Source organism: Scomber scombrus, chromosome 20 (genome assembly GCF_963691925.1).
Source record: "Scomber scombrus chromosome 20, fScoSco1.1, whole genome shotgun sequence".
In the NCBI taxonomy this organism is placed as follows: Eukaryota; Metazoa; Chordata; class Actinopteri; order Scombriformes; family Scombridae; genus Scomber; species Scomber scombrus.
Genome location: NC_084989.1, coordinates 20857217 through 20864458, shown reverse-complemented (window position 1 = coordinate 20864458; position 7242 = coordinate 20857217). Strand labels below are relative to the sequence as shown.

Here is a 7242-nt window from a genome sequence, read left to right as displayed (position 1 = left end):
CAAAACTATTAATTCATGCAAACATTTAAATTTTTTATCTGAATAATGAGGTCTGTAGAGATCTGTAAAACATAATATTTAGGGTCAATGAGAAAAACATGTTTATGTTGTCATGGCCTCAAAGAGGTAGGAATAACAAAGAAATAATTTTTTAAATAGCACTTTTTTGGTGTGACCTACAAAGGGTTAAAAGATATATGTGCTCTTAACTACCAGATGCTCCAACATGTCCACCAGTCATGAAGTAACTTTGTCACAGAAAGTAAACTCCGGTTGGTTATACAACAGTCTCTACAAAGACTCCACCCACTTACATGGCCATGGACACTATAACAGGTGCATGTGCACAGTTGAGGAGTTGAGAAGGCTAATCTATAACCAAGATGAGAGGGTTTCTACTACTCTGTTTGGTGGGATTAATTCCTACAGAATCGACTCAAAGCCAGGTAAAATAGCTGAGCTGTTATATCTAAAACTACATCGTACTTTACATTTTTATTACAGAAATAATTATTACTGAGGCTTCAATTCTCTATTTGATATGATTCAACTTAAACCAAGAGATATATTTTCTTTCAGGCTTGATGAACAGACCACCGTAGATTCCTAGAGCATGTTATCATGTCATTTCTATGAAATAAGTTAATTTTATTGATTATTCTGCCACTGTGTTTGAATGTTTGGATAGTGTCAATGTCCTCATTATATAAATATTATCATGCTCTTTCATAATAAGGTTTTTAATTCCAATTTCAGAGTTTAATGGAGAGTAGACCACTTACACATGACAAGAGGTCTGACCAAGATAAATTATCAAGGGTAAGGCAGACTTTGTGTTGGACAGTAATTTTACTATTTTCTAAAAGCTGTTATGAAATCAGAGTATGGGAAGTGTTAGATATTCTTGGTAATGACGTCACTTGCTTTGCACAGTGTGATTTGTTTAGACTAAACTTGACATTATGTCAAAATCCAACAAAAGGTTATGTTTTATTTTGCCGTTCTAGAGATTTGAGAGAGATGAACAAAACTTTTTTCTGCTTTCGTTATAGAAAGTGCATGACCTAATTATACATTTATCTTGTGTGATGTATACAGGATCTCTTGGCTCCCATATTGGATGTATTGTGTTTCAATGTCTGTCAGGGCCTGGCACAAAGCCTGGGGGGCTTTTTGTTCATCAAAGTATTGATGAACAAATCACTGTAGGCTTGCAGTGTGCTCATACTGCTGCTGTTTTATTTGAAATCCAATGTCAATGTCCTTTACAGAATTTGTGAAATAGATACCATGCAAACAATACTGTGTCCTTAAACTAATATTTTTGTTGTTGTTGTTGTTGTTCTTATATTTAAATAGGCATTGCTATATGGGTCGGTATTACCACTGGAGAATGAAAAGGGGTTTAACGATACAACCGCACCAAACACCACGTCAAAGGTAGATAAACATTGTGGGACAAAGTCATTTCATTGTTTTACAAGAGGTTGTTGGAAGTATGGAAAGTGTTACTTCTTGATCATGGCGTCACCTGCTTTGATGTGTTTCGATGAAACTTGCTCTCCAAATCAAATCAAATAAGATAAGTGAGGGCTGCTGCAAACTAAGAGAGAGTTTTACCTCATAACTATCCATGACTTTGAAAGATTTTAAATGCTTTAGTTCAAACAAATTAATCTTCTATACAGTCTAGACTTGCTCTATACGTTATATCAATGGACTAAAACTGACTTAACTTAACATTTGATGTAGTGAGGAGTTTACAGCAGTCATCTTTAGGTATCTACAGTATAGGAATTGCTATGCTTCTGTATTGGGTTGTAGGGGAAAACTTTGTTTTCAATAAATGTACTTTATCCAACAGTGCAGTGTTCTTACCTCAAAATTACTTATTCATGTTTTCATATTTTAAATACAGTTCTTCAATATATGCAATAGCTTATATGTGTTATGTATTTGCTTGGCTATTTCTGTGGATATTATCATGGATGATGGAGGAAATCTGCAAAATGATCCAGTTCCAAATTGTTTTCATTTTGATACAACTCTGAACTCAAGAGTTAAATTATATTTTATTTGTATGATGCAAGTTGCAGGTTATTTCTGTTTCCATGATCCAGTTTAACATTACTATGCAGCTTCTCCTCTGTGGTTTCCATGCCCTTTTCGGTAACTTATTCCTAGGCTATTAAACTCAAACTATATCAAACTTGATCATTTTACAGCATTAATGTGTTCTGGTTCGATCAATCTGTTTGCAACCAAAAAACGTAAATAAATCAATACTTTTTGTTTTTTTTAGTCCTGGAAATTTTTAGAAATTCTCAAACAGAGGACTACATTTTTAACATAAAAAAAAAAAATCATTTCCAAGTATCTGAAGTAAGGACCTACAGCATTTATGGTATCATTCTGCTGCTATTTGTATGAAACAGGTGAACTTTTGGATTATTTCGCTACTTTGTTTGGAGTCCAAAGTCGACAACCTTGTAGGAAAAAGCAAACATGAAACAGTTAGATCATTAGATTAGGGTAACTATGTGTATTTTTTGTTTAATTAAAGTGTGTTGCCTTTCAATTCCAGACACCAGAGAGCACAACGGCTCCTAAAACCAGTCATGACCGCTCAGGGGTATGTAGAGTTACCTTTCAATTAAAGATTTACAATATGTATGCACGTTTTCTGTGAAGGTAGGAGAAATGCAATATAATAGCAACATTTCTTAGAAGCAAACTCAGAGAAAAGTCACATTTTTTGCAATTAATTCCTGATTAAATTGTGCTTAAATTGAACTATTTAAGTTCCTGCTTTTTTACCCCCTTTAGGCAACTGGTGTCTGGCAGAACCTTGACAATAGTAAAGGGTTTCCAGAAAAACCTCCCAAGAAAAAAGACCCCCTGGTACTGAGACGAACTCAGAGACAAGTCATATGTTCTGCATTGAATTCCAGATTCAATTGTGCTTTTATTGAACTATTTAAATTCCTGCTTTTTTTTCCCCCTTTAGCCATTTGGTTTCTGGCACAGCCTTGAAAACACTGCAGGGTTCCCAAAAGAACGTCCCAAGGAAGACACCAAGGTACTGAACTCTCACCACAATTAATACTTATGATACTGCAAGAACTATAGAATATATATGTCCACTGCTAACCTGACTGTGTGGTGTTAATAATATCAGCAGTATTGTTCAATGTGTGTCTTTCAAGAAAGCAATAAAGTATTTGGCAAGTAATTACAAATATTTAATTGAGCTTATTTTTTAAAGATGTATTATCTTTTACAGTGAGAAACAAAAAAAATCACAACAGAGGAGTTTGACTCAGCAGATGACTACACAATGCAAATGTAATGAGACCGACTTACCGCCATCAGGATGAGGAAACAACCAGGCGATTTAATCTTCCTGCTACTGCTTCTTTTAAATAAACATTTTTATTAATTTGAACAGATGTAATCATTTTTCTTGGCTGAGGTGAAAAGAATTATCTGCCATTTGATAAAACTGACTAACAAAACACAACTAAATAAATGATGGTAAATATTAAAGGGATAGGTTACGACAAGTCTTCAGTTGACATTAAGGATAGAAGTGAGCGATAATACCATCATTTATCATTGTATGGTATATGTAATGTCACAGTGGTAATGATATTGTGGTATAATTGGTTAACAGTTTTTGGAAAGAATTAAGCAACACAGATATTAAATACCTCACTTATCATGGTACAATTTTGCCATATAACAGTTGTGATAGTGTTCACTGTTTTGCCCCCAACTGACTTAAAAAGGAAGATATATCAGGAGAGATATTAAAGGATATGCTCTAAATATGATATAAACAGTATATGGCAAAATGTCTGTTGACTTTTTATAATATCAAAGTCCAAAAAGGCCTTAAACCAGCAGAGATCTTTTATGAAACAGACGAATAAATCCAGTCACTGTAACTCTACCTCATTTCCTGTTTTACACAAGTACAACGAAGACTGAGAAGTGTGCCTCCACGTAAAGAAAACCATTTGGTGTAAGACCAATGTTAAGCATTAAGCATTGGTTTCAGTTAGTAAAATAATGGTTTAAATTAGGAAACAAGCTTCAGTGTTGCTTAAGGAATGTCTTAATTTTTTTGGATGGACATGCCCTATAACTGCAGTTGGTCATTAGTGAGTGACTGACTGAGTGATGAAGTTATAACAAGTGTTGGGGTTTCCCAATTGGCTGTTGCTCATCCAAAATGAATCAGATCAAGATCATGGAAGCAGAAGACAGCAGCGCCACACAATGACTGTTCTTCCTTCGTCTATACTCCTTTTTTCCCCGTTATTACCTTTTAGTGGCAAAACACAAGAACAGAACGTAGACTTTGTGTGAGTGTGCAATTTTACATTCGTCAACAAACATACCACGTTGGACTTTGACTGGAAGTGAAGCACAAATTGCATTAGCAGTGCAGAACTTTGGCTCCACCTACATGGACTTAATAAAACAGGTATGTGAGCAGATAGGAGGCGAATTTCTGATCAGGATGAGAGGGCTTGCACTACTCTGTTTGGTGGGACTTGTTTTCGCACTGGTAAGTCACTGTGGTAGATTTATTGATGATGATTCTGGAAAAGAAATAACTTGATTTAAAAAATAACATCTTTTATTGCTCTATAGATTTTATGCATTTTTCATAACACTGGCTCTAACCTGCTAAATAAAGTACTGCACATTGCAATGACTTTAATTTCTGTAACTTGTTTCACATAACCAGCTGGGACTAGGCCAAAGGAATGATGTTAATTACTGCACTCTATATTTTATAATTTAAGCTCTTCAACTAAAAGCTAAGTGTTAAACATATGTTTCAGAAGCAGAATTGAGATTTAAATTGAACAACTTTGGCTCAAATTAAATGCTTGGAAGTACTCTTTTTTGCAAGAATCAATGAATAAACAGAAGCGTGTATCATACGGCTGTTATTTCCATGAAACAGGATAATTGGTCGATTATTTTGTTGGCTTGTTTGAAATGTCAATGACCTTTGCAGAGCCAGCGTAAATAAAATGACAAAAAGGTGTTGTGCATTTCATTTCCAGTGGCCAGAAGGAGACACAGCTGCACTTGAAAGACAGAAGAGGGACGTAAGTGTTAAAAGTGGGAGTGGGCCCTCTGATATTAGTGGATGTTAAATAGTTGTATTTACAGCACAGACTACAAAGCCATTCAATAAAAACTGCATAAACATTTGCATAATGCTGATACAGTGTAAAATTATATATTATAACTTGTGCGACACAATGGGGAAATGGGACCAGTAAGCCAAATAAAAATGCTGCAGTCTGTAAATAGGATAGATGAAATATTGGGAACCCCATTTTCAGACTTGTGAAATCTTTTATTTTGCTTATGAAAACAGATAAAAACCACAATACTTGGGAGTTCTCAAATTTTAATAATTATAATGATCTAGTCCAGATTTAGCAAATGTAAATATAGTGTTTTTTTAACGAGAAATTAAAGTTATTATTTTTCCGTTTTCATAAACAGTGAAGGCTTAACAAATCTAAACCTGTGTTTCTTTGGTCATCTAGCCCAGATTTAAGAAGATGAACACTTTGACAGGTATAAGTATATTGATTTCTGATCTTGCTCTGGGGGGAAAAGTAGTGAATTTGCCCTTTTTTCCTGTTTTCAAGAGCAAAATAAAGGTTTCACAAATCTGGAAGTGGTTTAAACAGTGTTAAGGCTTTTTGACGACGATATTTAACTCTTTTTCTCATTATAAATGGTGATAAAAGTGGAGAATCAGTCGCAATATAACATTTAAGATTCTCTCTTAACTTAAGTGTAGTTAGATTTGAAGTTAGCTGAGGAGGAGGAACAAGTGAACACAGCAGTATGGTATTTTAAGGGGTGCAGTACACTATTAAATATACATGGCACAGGTGAGTTTAGCACCACTGGCTAGCATCAATATCAGCACCAGAATCAGACATAGTGCGTCTCTCCTCCACTACCCACTGTTGTTCGTCAAAAGCTGCATTTTCACCGTCTTTCTTGGTGTTACTGTTGTAGTCTTTATTTTACAATGAATGTATAGCCACTTTGCACCACTCTGGGTTTGGTTTTCCCGCCATTTTAAATCTATTTAACGAGCAGAACGAGCTCCATAGGCCTTTGTGTGCTTTTGCTTTGTGCGCAGCAGCGACACCTAGTGGCCGAAGTGTGGACTCAGTATTATAGCATAGGTACAGGTGCTTTTACACTTACATTTTATTTACATGAACCCGAATTTATCAAGACAACAGGTAAGCATGGAGAAAACTTTGAGTTTATATTAAAAGCAAACAGCAATAACAGCCATGGTTTCTCTTTAAATGTAATCTGTAATTTCTCTTTTTTTTTTAATTACTCTCAAGGAGGAAATGAGAGGTTGCCTGCACACTTGACTTTTTACAAGCTGTACAAGAATTGGATTGGATGTGCACACTATTCACTTTCTTTTCTATATTTACATATATTTATAATAATATGTAAATATAATAAAAACAGACATAGGGAAACAGGGAAAATTCAGAATAAAGCCTGTCTCTAAAATAAAAGCCTGCTTTAAATACAGACTGCAGTTCTACAATTAAATTAAATATGAGCCACTAATCAAAAATGTATGGGACAATGTAAAAAAGATTATAAGCAATGCTTTTTTAAAAATTTGCACACATTTATCTTTAAGAACTCCCCATCTAAATGTCTCTAATAGAGTAAATACAGATTTTACCCATGAGTTTCTTTGATAATTGTAGCTGCACAAAACATAAACACTACTTTATATATCAACATATAGAAGAATATATTTTGGAGGAATTCATTTCAGATATATTTATTATCAGCATACTTCTAATACATCAAAATTATACATTCTTCTGTTCCTTCAGACAGGTAGCTGGAGTCCGATGGACAGTCACGATTGTATGAAATGTAACTCAACGGCGACCAATGTAATTCCGACGGCTGCTGGGATCCCTACTGGAAATCAAACTGATGTACCCACGCCTATCCCAACTGAGGGGAATGTGCCCAAGGTAAGAAACTACTCAGCACTCACTGCAATTAATGTCTATATGAGTTTACAAGTAGCATTTATTCAGAACAACAACAAAAAAACCTTATAAATTGAGTGGTGTTCAATCTGTGTGTATGTTTTAAGAAAAAGAGCAATGGAGTGTCAATTCCAGGTATTTTATTTCTATTTTAACT

At 34.7% G+C, this 7242-nt stretch overlaps 1 long non-coding RNA gene across 1 annotated transcript; it reads right to left on the bottom strand.

Moving 5' to 3' along the window:
- Positions 1-2968: 2968 nt before the first annotated feature.
- LOC134001962 (uncharacterized) lies at positions 2969-3536 on the bottom strand. The gene is made up of 3 exons (XR_009927570.1): positions 3522-3536; positions 3292-3486; positions 2969-3089 (listed from the first exon to the last, which is right to left on the bottom strand). It is a non-coding gene; the product is annotated as an uncharacterized LOC134001962 (long non-coding RNA).
- Positions 3537-7242: the final 3706 nt, after the last annotated feature.